Source organism: Heterocephalus glaber, unplaced genomic scaffold, assembly GCF_053883595.1.
Source record: "Heterocephalus glaber isolate CG9 unplaced genomic scaffold, H.glaber_assembly_v1.0 deba00000122, whole genome shotgun sequence".
Classification (NCBI taxonomy): domain Eukaryota; kingdom Metazoa; phylum Chordata; class Mammalia; order Rodentia; family Bathyergidae; genus Heterocephalus; species Heterocephalus glaber.
Window position 1 is genome coordinate 56,240,568 of NW_028258138.1, and position 14,819 is coordinate 56,255,386.

The window sequence follows — 14,819 nt, forward strand, 5'->3', positions numbered from 1 at the left end:
AAGAGGTGCAAAATAATAGGCTGACTATGCAAATACTAAAACAAGTATCAGATTCTTACTTAAAGCCTGACACAGCTGCAGCTTAATTTTCATTTACCATTCATTAATAGGATTTTGCTATGAGTTTGCAAGCAATTGGTTTATCATAGTCTCTGTTCAGTCAAACCTCTATGCTAATGTTAATTTATATTTGCAGCTGTTCCCCAGTGCTAGAGTCGCTGCCTCAGCTCCACTATTGATCATCAGGCATTAGATTCTTTTAGGAACACACAACCTAGGTTCTTCGCATGTCTAGTTCACAGTAGGGTTCACTCTCCTGTGAAATCTAATGTCACTGCTAATCTGACAGAAGGTGGATCTCAAGTGGTATTGTGAACAATGAGGAGTGGTTGTAAACACAAGTGAAACTTCCATCACTTGCCTGCTGCTCATTTCTTGCTGTGCAGCCTGTCCCTGAAGGCCACAACAGGCCAGTATCAGTCCCTAGCTGAGGGTTTGGGAGCCCTATTCTAATGTAATTTTTAAAACTTTAAACATCCACTCTATTCTCATTCATACCACGTAAATCTCTGGGGGAAGATTATCTTTTGCTTTACTGACAAGATGAAATATTTCCAGAAGTTACCATTCCCACCATTCCCAGTGCCCACCAGAATACCAGGATTATAAAGGGTTAAGCAACAAAAATGGGAAATAAATAACCCTTCGAGTTTGGGGAGTTTTGTTTATTGCTTTCCTCAGTATAAGAAACTTGCTCAGGACTTTCTACTGATTCCCTTATCTTTCCGATCAGTCTGGAAGGACTCAAAAAAATGAGAGTATATTAAATATTTGAACTCTACGTTTTGAATCTATGTCCTGTAGTTTGTTTTGATGAAGTGAAGATTTATTATTAAAATGTGTTTTCCAGAAGGAAGCCTTAATTAAGCTGTTAACTATGTAGTCACATTTGTCATCAAGTAAATCAATACAAATGGGGCATTAGAGACTCACAGAGCAAAATTCATTCTCCTTCAAATATTCTGAAAGCTATAGCAAGAATGAAGGAGAGTCTTAGAATTGATATGGAATCCAGGTTTTTTAATCCAATGCAAAAATCTCTTCTCTTGTACTTTGGAAAATGACCATCTATCCCTTCATTCATAATATGCAAAATTCAAATTTTAATTTATAAAAATTTTTTAATTTATAAATTTATTGATATAATTTATAAAATTAAAAAATCATGGGAGGATCTACTGTATACCAAGAAGTCTTTATGTGGTGAATGTGAAGTCCAAGGTCCTATTCTCATGAAGATTTCATTCCAATGAGGGGAAGGGAAAAAGGGAAAGAAAAAGTTAAAAAAAAAAAAAGTGGGGGGAGAGTTATTCCAGAATAAGATAAATGCTCTAAAAGAGGGATGAGAAATGCTGTTGGAGGAGAAAGGTCTAGTAATAAGATGATCATGGACAGAAACTGCAAGGCAAATGTGACAACCCTGAGATGAGAAGAAGGTGGCATATTAGAATGAAAGAATGCCAGAGAGCCACAGATAAGACCTCCACTGGGGTGTTAGAAATGAGTTGAGACACTTTTGCTTGTCCTGTGATAGTGTGGAGGTGTTGCTGCCATTTTCTGAACAGAGGTCAGGAGTGCTAAATAGCTATCACTATTTGAAACACTGCTACTCCAATCGCTGCTTGACCTTTTGGCTAAGATCAAGTGAAACACTCCTACTCCAGAAAGAATTTTCTCACACAAAGTACCAGCACCTCTTTTGAGCAACCCTTATGAAGAATAGTGAAGAAAGAGAGTGATAGCGTGGAAGTGAGACAGCTAGACAGAGAACACATTAGATAGGACTCTGGGGCCACAGTAACAGTTACATGATTACCAGAAGTGTGACAGCATCATCAAATGCTTTTAATCAGATAAATGCTTTGTAAGTTCTAGGGATAGGTAACATAATGCCTTTACGCAGTATTTTGTTCCATTTTGGAGTCCTTATTCTGAGTGTCCTTTTTATATTCAGCTAAGTTTGACTGTATAATTTCCATTTAAATCACTAATACTACAAAATGAAGCTCCAGAAAATATGTATTCCTTTTTCGTTTTAATCTCCACCTTCATATGCAAAACCCCAGTCTCCGCTCAGTAGAGAGAATTGCACAGTTCATTGTAATTTAAAAGTTCCTATCCTAAGTGCACATGAATACATTTTCCCCCATTTCCTTGTTTTTCCTCCTTAGTCCTTGTCCCTAACATTTAGTAACTGGCTGCTAGGACTCAGCCCACAATTCTGGATAACTTCTTCTAATTGAATCAAAGGCAGCAGTTGATTACTGTCAGGGATCCTAATTCTTCTAACATTGAACCTTGCTTATTTTCTGCCCAGACTTCCAGCATTCAAGTCCTGCCCCTGAACTTTAGGCCTACAGCAGATGTTCTATTACTTCCAAGCAGATTTTCCTAATGCCCACCATATGGCTACCTGGCTGAACAGCCACATATCATTTCGTTGCCAGACATGTCTGTATTCATGCTGTGTTTATCTGCTGAGACACCAAGAAGGGAAGCAGGCTGTTGTGGCAAGAGCAGTGATCTGGGAGTCACACATGGGTGTGAATTCTGATATTACAGTATAATAAATGTGAAAAGTTTTTAATCTCTGAGAGCCTTAGCTTCCTAAAGTGATGACCATGATGATAATGATGATGCTGATACCTGCTTCAAATTCTTCAATAAATAAATGGGCATGATGTAGCCATTGAAGTGTAGCTATAGTTACCAACTTTATAATAATTGCTGGACTTGCCTAATGGTCAAACACTTAAGCCTACCACCAGGCATACTGGATTCTGTGACCTCATTTCCCTTTTTTTCCCTATATCTTTGCTCTATGCTATTAAGTGTACCTATAACAGATTCTGGTCTCCTGTCATCAAAAATATAAACTTTAGGCCAAGACTGAACTGGCCTAACTATGGGGTTAATTAAGTGATAAAAAAAACTATTGAGCAGAAAAGGGTGGGTGTACACAGAAAGAGGTATTTACTTGAAGGTATTCTTGGAATGCTAAAAAGATAGCGTAATAGAGGATGGTAAAGCTAAATGGATGATTGAGACTTGAGAAAATAGCAGGGAGTGGGAAGGGAGAACAAAGCAACTCTTATCCTCAATTATCCTGGCAGTTCTGGGATTGGCCTACATTAGCAAGATTTTTGTTTAAATTCTCATTTTGCTTTGGCTGTAGAGACCTCTCCTGGTGGGACTGCAAGGAATTTTATAACCCATCATCCCAACCTTCTGTCTCTTGTGGTTTTAACTACTCTGGATAAAGAGAACTACTCAGTAAAATTAGGTCCCTTCCATACAACACAGCTGTTTTTCTTCATAGAGATTTACTTTTGACAAGTAATTTATGTTGCTTTCAATTACTATGGGCTGTTCCTTCTGGTAGGAAAGGAATGAATTGGAGACAAGATTGTTTGGGAGTGTTCTAATGCACTTTGCTGTAACAGGTGGCCTGAAGAAATGCTGACTAGCAGCTATGCCACAGCTGTGCTTAGCTTGCTTGAAAATTCAGAGACCTATCTGGACTTGGACAAAGGAAGACCCAGGTATAATAAGTGAAAACCTGTCTGTTTTTTAAGTAAGGGTTTTCCTTTAATGGGCACAGACATGAAAAATATAAGAACCAGAGTGCACAGGGATGATTTACTTCTATTCCATTGTATTTGGTAAAACCATTTTAGAAAAGCACAGTGAATTAATGATGTCTGTTTAGAAGGTTTTCTCCAATGTGTCTGACCAGTGCATCTTATAATTAAATATGCATACAAATCATGTGAGGATGTGATGAAACTGCAGATTCCGATTCATTAGTTTTGGGATCAGCTAAAAATCTGCAAAACAAGCTCCAGGTTATGCCAGTCCTGGGACAAGAGGAAAATCTGAGTAGCAAGACTGTCAACTACAGAACAATTCAGAACACTGACATAGTAAAAACACCAGTAAGCTGTCAAATGATAGAAATAATCTATCAGTAGGAAATGAAAGTAAACTACATGTTGATGAGATTTTAAAGGAAATCAAATGAGGCTGTTAATATTAATGATTTTAAATTATTCCTATGACCTCTTAGACTTCTGATCATACAACGTGGACTTAGAAGTACCCATTACAATTATATCAAAATGACTATATGAATATTTCAATTTCTACGAATCTTAACTACAACTTTTTTATTACTTGGACCAACCAAAAAAACCCAAGAAATTCTTTAAATTAGTGAATTCAGCAATTTATTTGCAAAGTTTAAAAGGGGCTTTTCCTCCACTTTGATAAAAATTTTTAATACAGAGTCATTATAATTCACTAAAAGCTAAGGCAAATTGTAGGAATGCATTGCATAGAGAAAATGTGATGCTGAGGAAGAGTTGAAGATGATTCGCTGTGTGTGTCATAGTTGATAGAAGAGGAACATTTGAGACTATCAGACTTCTTTGTTAGCAATCCTCTCTCACCTCAGTAGCATTTTTACAGCCATTGCTTTGGGAAAGAGAAGGTGAAAACCCTATGAGGAGGCAAGTTTTCATGCAGTGGAAAGGGGAACATTTAAGTTTGACACTATAGCTCTGAGAAGTTTGTGAGAGGAGGAAAGGGATAAATGCAAACATTATCCTGTTCTTACCTTCATCTAATGTAGGAGGCATGGTAAAGAGATGAAGAGCAAGCCCACATCAGCATGCTTGGACCCCATCTCTATCTGGAACAGTGAGGTGATAACGTAAATGCTATGGTCACACTGGGATGGCAGTGACCATTCTAAAGTGGGTGAGGTGGTGCATCTTGGTTGGAGATAGAAGGCCCAAGCCTTCCTGGGGCCTTTCCAAGAGGCCTCCTCAGAGATATGTACAGTAGCTAGATATTTCCACACACAGTACGAAGGACACAAAATGATAGCTGATTGTGCTGAGTGGTAAGAGAAATCACTGCTGGAGAGATGAAATGGCTGGGACTAGAAGCAGGAAAGACCAAAGTTGGATATCAAATTAGCTGCAAACAGATTTTAGGGAGGCCCATGACTCTGTCAAAAGTTAAGGCTGAGCCTTTAGGGAAGTCCTCAAGGATATAAATGAGCCAAAACAGACCTGCATTTGGCCTGAGCAGAGAGACAGAACATAACATTGTTGCCCAGAGGAGAAAGAACAGTACAGGACCTACCTGTTCATGGCTTGTAGAGGCCCATTCTTCTCAGCAGCATCTTACCAAATCACACTTTCACACAACTCAATATTATAAGGAAAGACTATGTGAGGAAGTAAAAAATCTGAAAAATCTGGATTTAAAATAAGAGTAACTAATTCATTTTAACAACTCATATAAGTTATCATATTAAAATAACTAAATTTGGGTGTTTTATTTTCACCCCTTACTACTTAGACAGGAAGTAGTTCTCAAAAAAAGATCAGACCTTATACAGAAATTAAACCTATATGGTTCATAGCTCCAGGTCTTAAATATAAATATTTAATACACTTTGAGTTCACTTTTATATTGTGAGATATAAAGGCCTAATTTCATTGTTCTGCATGTAAACATTTAGTTTTCCCAACAATGTTTATTGACTATCTTTTCTCCTTTATATATTCTTGAGAACTTTTCAAAAATTAGCTGGATAGAAATCCATGGGTTTAATTCTGGGTTCTCTATTTCCGGGCTCTGCTTTTATGCCATTATCTTGTGATTTTGGTTGCTATAGCTTTGTAGTATATTTTGAAGTCAAGTAATATGATGTCTCCAGCTTTGTTCTTTTTATTCAAGATTGCTTTTGCTAGTTAGAGTCTTTTGTGGATTTATTTATTCGAATTCAGGTTTTTTCTCTTTGGTATTTTGATAGGAATTGTTATGAATCTATAGATCTTTGGAGTTAGAAAATACAGTAATGTCCTGGTTCACAAACTTAATTTGCTTCCATGATTCTGGAGAAAATGTGTGCTGTCATGTTCATCACCCAACGCAGTTTGTGAACAGAAGCAAATTTTTGCTGGACACTCCTGTTTGCGAACTGAATTGTTCACGATGAACCAAGGTATTACTGTATAGGGGGAAATCTTTATGCCATAGATCTGGGCAAGAATCTTTTATATAAGATGTCAAAATCACAAGCAAAAAAATAAAAAATAGAATTATATCAAACTAAAAAGCTTCTGCACAGCAAAGAAAATGATAGAGTAAAGAGACAAATTTTTGCAAATCATATATTGGATAGGGGTTAATATCCAAAATATTCAAGGAAATAAAAGCACTCAATAATAAAATAAATTACTAAAAAGATAAACAAGGAACTTGAACAGACAGTTCTTAAAAGGAGACATACAGGACCGGGGATTTAGCTCAGTGGTTTCGTCGCCTGCTGTGCAAGCGCAAGGACCCGAGTTCGATCCCTGGTACTGAAAAAAAAAAAAAAAAAGAAGATGTACAAATGGCCAAGTGATGCTTTAAAAAATGTTCACTCCCTACAATTAACAAAAAAGTGTAATTAATACCACACTGAGATACCACGTCATATGTTAGATTGTTTATTATCAAAAAGATAAAAGATAAGTACTTGTAAGGATGTAGAAATACACTTTTGGTGGTACTAAAAATTAGTACAGCCTTTTCTTCCTATTTCACATTATCTATCATACATTTTGATCCTTATTTACACAAATGTACCAACAAAATTAATGAGTAAAAAAATTAGTACAGCCATTTTTGAAAAACACAATGGAAATTATTGAAAAGTAAAAAATTATTACCATATGAACTAACAATCCCACTACTGGCTATAGACCCAACAGAACTACAATCAGTATGCTAAAGAAATGCCTGCACTCCTGTGTTCTAATTTTATTCACAGTAACCTAGATTGTAGGATCAACCTAAAAGCCAATTAACAAATAAACTGATTTTAAAATATGGAATGTATAGATAATGATGTACTATTCAGCCATAAAAAGGAAACATTTGCGACAACATAAATGAAACTAGAGGACATTGTGTTAAGTGAAATCAACCTGGCATAGAGAGACAAATACTTTATCATCTGTATCTAAGTGGAATCTTAAAAAATTTGGCCTGGGGATTTAGCTCAGCAGCACAGCACCTGCCTGGCAAGTGCAAGATCCTGAGTTCAATCACTGGTACCAAAAAAAAAAGTTGAACTCGCAGAGTGGAAAGTAGAATGGTGTGTGTAAAAGGGGAAAAGAAAGATTTTGGTCACTGCACACAAAGTTGTACTTTGATAGGAGTAACAAATTCTGGTGATCTATTGCACAGTAGAGTAACAATAGTTAATGTATATTTCACAACAACTGAAAGAATAGATTTTGAGTGTTCTTAAATACAAAGAAAAGATAAATGTTTGAGATGATGGATACATTCATTATCCTGATTCAATCATTACATAATGAAACATGACATTTACCCCAAAACGTCTACAATTTTTTTTTAGATTGGTTCTTGCTCTGTTTCCAAGGCTGAACAGGAACTGCTGGGCTCCAGGGGTCCTACCACTTCAGCCTTCTGAGTAGCTGGCACTGTATACAGTAGCATGCCACTATCCTTGGCTTACAATTATTTCTTATCAATTAAAATAAAATACCACTTAAAAGAAAAGAAAGCTATAACTCCTTTGCGTAGCTCAGTGTTATGCATTTGATTCACAACCCTGATTCAACAGTAACAAATCTTCTCATTTCAGTCAGTGGGTTATCTCGTTCTGACTAGAAACATCACGGAGTTCAGCCTTTACAGTAAGTCTACTGCTCCTTTCCTAGCTCTTCCCACGTGGCATCTAAGCTCCAGTCAGGGCCCATGATGCTAGCTCTTAGGAACCTTTTTTGCCTTATTTGTGGTGCTCAAGGTGGCCTCCAGAAGCCTGTGCTCATGCAATCTAAGTCTGCTACAGGATTTTCCCTGGCTTTGAAAATGTGTGCAACCAAATCTCCTGAATCTGTTAGGTTAGAGTCTAAGAGCGGAAGTTTGGGAGACAGACTGTGCTTCCGGCATTTATCATTCATCTGGCCTTAAGCAAGCCACTTTTCCATGTAAGCCTCCTTTGTAAAATGGAGTTGATACTTATGTTCAGGGGTACTGTATGGATTAACAATACTATGTATGATTTGATGTGAGATAAAAAAGAAACAAGGCCTGACCTTTTATTTTTCCCTCTGACAGCTAGAGCTGGCATGATCCCATTCCCCTTGCTCCTCAAGGGTGTCCTAGGGCACCCACCCTCAGGGTCTTCCTGACATTGCTGGAGTAACACTCTGGACTGCATGACAGAAGCTGAATTGACAGCCTCTCCACCACTTTAGTCGATCCAGATGCTACTGCTGTCTCTTTGGGAGAATGGCCAGAAAAATGATCCAATGGTACAAAGATCAGGGAGGACTGGGAGCCAATACTGATATCCCTACAGACCCCAAACCCCAGCTGGCCATGATCAGCATGTCTGGTCAACCTAAAGACTCCTTAAAAGTGGAGGCAGGCTGGGAGTGGTGGTGCATGCTCGTGACCCCAGCATACTGTGTGGCCAAGGTAGGAAGCTCACAAGTTCACAACTTAACAATTTAGTGAGAAGTTATCTCAAAATAAAAAACACACAGACAAGAAAAGGAGTGGTGATGCAGCTCTACGTGAAGGATCTGGGTTCAATCCCCAGTACCAAGAAATAAAAAAGCAGAAGAAGCAATATTTATCATGTACAGGTGCAAATTCTCTATGATGAATGTTATCATTATGCATATCTAAAATGTACCAATAAAAAATAAATAAATGAGCAAGCAAAGGTGGTCACAATTTCAGCCTGCATCATTTTGCAGGAACTAGGGGAGCTGTCAGTCAAGAAGTGATTTCTCCCAGTTTGACAGAGCCATGATGATTGTGGCTGTCCTAGATGCCCTAACATAACTCTGGGAGATATCTATCTGCCTTGGCCACAGCAGGCTTGAAACACAGACCTATCCTTGATGACTGCCCCACAGCCACTCCTTATGACTCTACTGTGAACGTGCACCCCATTACTATGAAAGCCCTCAAAAAGGCCCATAAAAAGTACAAAATTGTGCATATGCTGGCCAGCTCCTGCTCTATACATGCAGCTCCCTCACATGCCTCAGGTCAGTTGAGGAGGGCACTCTCCTGTGCACTGCCACCCTATATTGCAGCACAAGTTGCAGGAAAGCCTTGCTTTGTTGGCCCATAAACCTACTCATGATTCTTATTTTGGGAATTATGGACAAGGCAAGTTGCACTAAAAGAGCTAATATCACTAGGGGCTACCAGCCCTGAAGAGCTCTAGCACCAGTGGCTGAGGCCAGCAGCAACCAGTGGAGATAGTCAGAGATCAAGGGCTGGGAGCAGAAGAGACCAGCAACAGCAACTGGTGTTGACTTCCAGAGACATGCGGTGACCAGCAGAGAGCCCCACAGAGGCACCAGAAGCTACAGGTAGATGTCCAGAAAGCTGCCAAAGTGACTATCAGCCTTGGCTACTGAGTAGCTCCACAAAGGGTGGAACAATGAGATCTATTTGGTGAAAATAAGTTACCATATTTCGCACCAATAACCACTTAGCTAGCTATTAGTGTTGACATTGCGCATTTATCACTAGAAAATTTGATAACAGGAACATCCCAACTTTCTTGGCCTCTGTTTTTTGACCATCTTTGCATGTTATAACCAGTATAACTGCTTTATTCTGGTCCGTTCCTCCTAAATTTCCTCCTCAACCTGCCAAACACATCCAGTGGAAGCGGTATTTATATAGCTTCTTTAGGATGCTCACTACACTGGCATGTTGGCAAACATGGACATAGCCTTAGGCCTTCCCTTGCTGCAGAACAAGAAACTGCAACTGCCACTTGATGTGAATAAACAATGTCTGTAGGAAATTGTCAATTCCTTTACTCAAACTGAACACCTGCTCATATCATTGCCCTACTGTATACAAACAGGCCACTTTAGGAAATGAGTAGAACAAATATGCTCTAGAAACTGCAGTACAAGCAGTATCCAATTTGCAGACAGGTTGTGTTCCCTGTGTTGATTTGCAACTTAGCTATTATGGAACTCAGAATGCATTATCCCAGAAAGCAGTGTTATAAATGATGGCCAGCTCCATAAGTGTCATCCATAAAGTGCCAGTAAATGCACAACATAATTAAAATGAGAGTGCCTTTAATAAAGATCTGTTATGTATGCGGTAAGTGTCTTTCACAGGCCATGAGGCACAAAGAGTATGTGTTCCTCTCATGCCTCATTGTTCTCTCCTCTTCCACACATTTGCTGTCATTCCTCACTTTCAAGATGAAATCAGAATCAGGAAACTTGGCTCATCTTCTTCTTTAAAACTGGAACACAAATATGATGTATATTTCTTGACCTCTGGCTTTTTGTGGATGATAAATTTTAAAAAACAGAGGCTCTGTTTGTGTTTTTAGACCTCTGAGCCATAGGGAAGACTTTCTCTGCAACAGCATTGTATGTTCATAACTTGAAAATATCAGTATGTGCAACAAAAAGAAAGAAAAATAAAAAGTAAGTCCTAGTGGAATATTATATCCTATGCATAAACCTAACAAAGAATAGTGAAGTCAAGAAGCTAACTTCTAATTTTGATGTATTCCCCAACAAGTTTAACATTTTATGCATATACAAAAATTGTCCTCTGCCCTGACATGAGCAAGCAGGGCCACTCTGGATGGGTGGTGCTCCCCCATCTCTGCCAGATGTGAGCAAGCAGGTCCGTGCTAGCTGCCAGCACCTGCCCCCAATACAAGGGCAAGACCATCCAACTCCAAGCTGGCTCTACATTTTGCTTGCCCTTAGCATGGGGCAGCAGAGGTGAGCACTACCCTGGACAAGGGATAATGCCAGGAGAGAAAAGGGACCAACCATACACTATAATTGTTGTCATTAAGTCCAACAGTCCACCTGAACCACTGCCCTATGGCCTACAGCCAGCAGAAACCACAGGGTCAATCTTGTTTTCTACCAGTGGGAACAAAGGCATGACTTGGCCTGGGCAGTAACCACAGGCTAGTATGAATGGACAGAAGGGCCTCTGGTACAGGGAGAGCATCTCAAAAACCCATAGGCCCTAAAGCTAGGCAAGGCTGCAGATTTTGGAAAGAAACCACTCATTCAAAAACACAGAAACTTTTTATTTGACTAATCCTTTTTTTTTGACTTTTCTATTTTTTATTATTTTTATCTTTCCTTCATCAAGTTCTTTATAGGATTAGAGTTTTTATCCCTTTTTCCCTTCTTTTGGTTTCTTACTCTTTTCTCTTGTTTCCTTTTGACTTTTTTTATCTTCCTTCTTATATTTTTTTCTTGTATTTCCCATTTTTATATATTTTTAATTTTTCTTGTTTGTTCTTTTCTGCAACTCTAACACTATTGATTTCCTTTTGTTTCTCAAAGGGAACTTTGTCTGACATTCCTCTCCTTCCACTCATATACCACTGGCTGATTTTTCAAATTTTGCTTTTTTAAAATTCTCCAGTTTCCCATCCCATCTACCTTTACTAAAATAACTACTAAGCTTTATGAATCTTTAGGTAGCTACTTAACTTCCTTTAGAAGTTAAAAAGTAGAGAAAGTTGTCCTTTTTAGCAGATATTTACTATGGGTCAATATTTGGTCTGTCCTAGTGTTCATTTAATAATTATAGATCTCTTTTGTTGATTAAACTAAATATATATTAAAATAATTTTATTGATCTCTATGACTCTTCGTTCTGAACTTCTGCTTGTGAAATACATCAGACCCATGAGAGAGGAAAGCACTCCAGTGAAGACAAAGAAAGAAGATTCAAACTCAACAAAGCCATGTTCAGGAATTTTTGAATCTTTCTTGTCATGTTGAACCTTTGAGTGCCTAGGACAATATTATGTGTCTCCCCTGTCCTGATATATAAAAAGATATTTCCTCTTTTGGATATAAGAGTATTTAAAGTTACATCAAGGTGACAGTAACATGTAGTAAACAGAAGCCCACCTAGGAAGCTCAAAATGACCACATTGTGTGGCTCATACTATAATCCCATACATTGCTCACCATAACTTGCAAATCAATGATGTATTTGCTTTCAAAACATTCCTGTAAAGCAAGACACACTCCTTTCTAATCTATGTAGAATAATATCCTGGTGAAATTCTTTTAGTCTGTACCTAAAATGGTTTAGACTATAACCTTTACATTTTGGAGTCCTTCGAACTAATCCAAAAAGAAACTTGGGCTGCAAGGCTCCATCTAAAGAGAGGTAGGGAATGAAGTACTGCTGACAATTGGTAACATGTATCTTCTGAGGAGCCTGGTGCCAAGTACGGGCTTCAGTCATCTCATGAGTTGTTTTCCTGCTCTTCATGTGAACATTATAGATATGGCATGGTACTCAGACCCCAAAGGACCAGGCAACAAAGAATGGTAATTCCTGATATATATACATATATACATACATATATATACATGTATACATATATACATATATATACATATATATATACATATATACATATATACATATATACATATATATACATATATACATATATACATATATACATACATATATACATATATACATATATACATATATATACATATATACATATATACATATATATACATATATACATATATATACATATATATACATATATACATATATATACATATATATACGTATATATATATACGTGTGTGTGTGTGTGTGTATATATATATATATGATAAGGAGGCACCTCAGTGCCCAGCATGAGCTCTACAGTCACTCGGCCAGGGTTGGAAGCCTGCTTGGGCCATTACCATTTGTGTGACTCGTGGAAGGTCCTTGGTCTTAAATGATGTGCTTTAAAATGTGTAGAAAGAAGTGGCTAGACCTTGTGGCAAGGAAGGGATGTTGTGGGTTTCAGCATCCATTCAGTCAGGACGCCAGGTCCTCTCCTCCAAAATGTCCACAGAGCTGGTACTGCCAGGGTGCACGTGCTCAGGGAGTGTGCTCAAGCTGCATCCAGGTGAGTTATCGAAGAGGTTCCTAAGGGGCCTTGCAGGATCTGGGTTGCTCTTGAACTGGGATCTCAGAATGATAGGCCCTGATGCACTAGAGAAGAGAGGGGACAGTGTACAGGCACCAAGTACTAAGCTAGGCACCAAGGACCCTACCTTGGATCTGGCCCCAAAATCTCCAGCAATCCCCACATAGTACCTCACCTGGTCCTGAACACCAGCAAGGAGCAGGAGCCCAGCCAGGGGCAGCAGCCTCAATGAGTGGTGCCCTTTCTGTCATGAGCTCCAATGCACCATCACACGGTGAATCTGAGGACTTTAAGGGGAAAACCAAGGTGGCTGCTAACAGCACCACCCCTCAGCCTGCCCCATTTTTCCTCCCACCAGTTACAGGAACTGCAGATGCCCTACCCCAACCCAATGACAGCTGACTGGGCACACAAGGCTACTGGGACCTCCAAATTGTCCTTCTGTCTTCCACAACATCCATAAGAACTGAGAGAATAATACTCACAATCCCCAATTTGCCCCATTTGCTGACCCTGCTAGATTCTATTGACCCTCTAGATTCTACTTTTAGGTTCAGTCCCGATTCAGTGGTTATAGCTGCTGAAAATGAAAATCACACTCACATAGAGTCACAGCACCTCCCAATTCTCACCTCCCCAATACTCCTGTCCCCAGAACTTTCCCCTCCAAGCCTCCCTCCTGCCAAAAGAAATCCCCAATGACAGTGTTTGCAGTTTCCCCTCCTCCTCTGTCCTTGTCAATCCTGTATCTAGTTCCTTCCACTAGCACCCCTGTTAAAACCAGCATAAACTTAACCGCCACAATAGTCTTCTCTACCATAACAACCAATGTATTAGCACCCCTGGCCTGGCAGCCAACCTCAGACCCTGAGGAGAGTGACATGGACATGATTCCCCTTTTCATGTCTATCATTCTTAGATCTTACAAAATCACTTTCTTGAGTCTGGCACCTTAGACCACTCAGCCATCCTTATACCCCAGAAAACCACTTTCTTAATTCTTGGAGGTTGGAGAGTTCATAGATACAGGAGAAAAGAAATGAGGGGAAGGCAAGAAATATTGATATCTTTTCACATGGGTGGAGACTTTCCAGGAATTCAGACACTATATCTTTTTACTTCTTTTGTGATTCTTTCTGGTTATTTGATGGCAATTGTCAATTGTCCTGGTTTTGAGGGATATGTCATTTAGCATGCAGACGGGATTGTAACAAAATTAGGGCTCAACATGTGGTCACTGGCAGTCATCTCAGATACAACTGGTTTTAGCTAGTCCGCCTGAAGAGGGATTTACATAGGCAATCTGTCCTCAAAGATATACAAGGGTATGGTGGAGTAGAAATTCAGCTAGAACATACAGGCACTACTTTGAGTATGAGTAGACTTAAATTAATGTTGTGTTTGCGGCAAAAAAAAAAAAGATATGTATTGACTTGAGTTGTAAAATTATTATCACTCAATATATACATTGGTTTAGAGTGAAAACAGATGGAGTTGGGCAAATCGGGGTGTTATGAAATTAGGACAGGCAGGAAATATTAAGAACCCAAATCACTGGAACAGAAAAGGAAAGGTGAGGGTTGCATAGTGTTAAGCTCAATTCATTAGTGTCTAATTGCCTATAATATACAAGGATATACTGTCACTTTGTATGAAGCAAAAATTGCCAACATTCCTAACTGTTAAAATAAAATAAAAATCTGTTATGCAGAGATAGGGCCACGATAAAATTATAACAAGTGGT